This window comes from Pygoscelis adeliae, unplaced genomic scaffold, assembly GCF_000699105.1.
Source record: "Pygoscelis adeliae isolate BGI_AS28 unplaced genomic scaffold, ASM69910v1 Scaffold171, whole genome shotgun sequence".
Lineage (NCBI taxonomy): Eukaryota > Metazoa > Chordata > Aves > Sphenisciformes > Spheniscidae > Pygoscelis > Pygoscelis adeliae.
In genome coordinates, this window is record NW_008824186.1 from 6,599,013 (window position 1) to 6,600,271 (window position 1,259).

At 39.5% G+C, this 1,259-nt stretch overlaps 1 protein-coding gene across 1 annotated transcript in view; it reads right to left on the minus strand.

The window, feature by feature from the left end:
- The window catches only part of SLC6A5 (solute carrier family 6 (neurotransmitter transporter), member 5), a 31,365-nt gene that overhangs the window by 23,744 nt on the left and 6,362 nt on the right, over positions 1–1,259 (minus strand). The window lies entirely within an intron of this gene.

Below are 1,259 nucleotides of genomic sequence, written 5' to 3' on the forward strand. Positions count from 1 at the left end.
AAGTGCTGCACTATTGCCTGAAGAAAGCAATTACTCAGGCTCGGAGACAACAGGGTTATTTCCCAGGAAATGTGAAATTTTACAGCTCTTCTTGCTACCGGAAACAGGAATAATATCAACAGCAACAGAGATAAGAGTTGGGGTTCTAAACAGAGAGGGGAAGAAAAAGCAGAAAAGAAAGTCTGGAGCAGGACAATAGGAATTTATAACTAAATGAAAATACCACTTTTGATCCTTGCTCAGAGTAAACTAACACAGCTCAGTGGAAACAAAATGAGCAATCCCATTCAATACCCCTTAAAGTTCTGATTTTTCCTGTATATTTCTCTGTATTTAACTAAGCCTAAAGAATTTTTATTACTGTTTGTACCTCTTAATAATTACATGTCACCATGAAAATATTTATGGTCCCAATGCAATAAAAAAAAAAAAAAGGAAGTAATTGGAATTATCCAGACAGACCTAATCATCATCATGTCTAAATACACAGCAGAGATCATGTGTTTTATGTCTTAATAATTATCTAGTACAGAGCAGAACTCTCTCTGCGGTCAGATAAAATGGCTAAATCATAACCGGTTAACCTGTACACTCTACCCAAAAGCATTTCAAATCCTTTTACACTTTACCCCCTGAATCTTACAGGGACCAGAACTGTCTGAACTGAAGTGACTTTTGAAACTGCTTTCCCAACTTTCTCCTTGCTGTTTCGAGAGGTGTTTCAAGAAGTTGCCTCAATGGATTTTTGTGCTGTGGATATACTGAACTCATCTATGCATAAATACAGGTTTTCTATCCCTGACACCAAGGAGCCACTATTTTTCTGGGCCACGAAGGCTCACTTAAAGAAATATCTATTGTCACATCCAAACCCAACTTATTCTTCTCTACAACTTCGGTTTCTTGGCTCTGGTATTTCATGAAACAGTTTTTCTGTCACACTAAAGTGAGGGGGGGGGGGGGATGCACCACTTTCCCCCGGCCCCGGAGTCTCTGGATTTTCTGGTAATGCCCAAGCTGCCTCACAACAGCTGTTGTCAGCTTCTAGATGCGAAGGGATGGCTAGGAATCAGAAACCCTGCCAGCTCTAGAAAATTCGTAGCTATCTCTGCACATCCACTATCTTTATCGCAGGAAATAGCTAATTATTTTGCTCCAGCTTTTTTATCTTTTCAGCCTACTCATTGTAAATAAGCTAGATTTATGCTACGTCATCGTCTAACATTTTAACCTGCGTGCTAATTGCAGTGGCATTGATG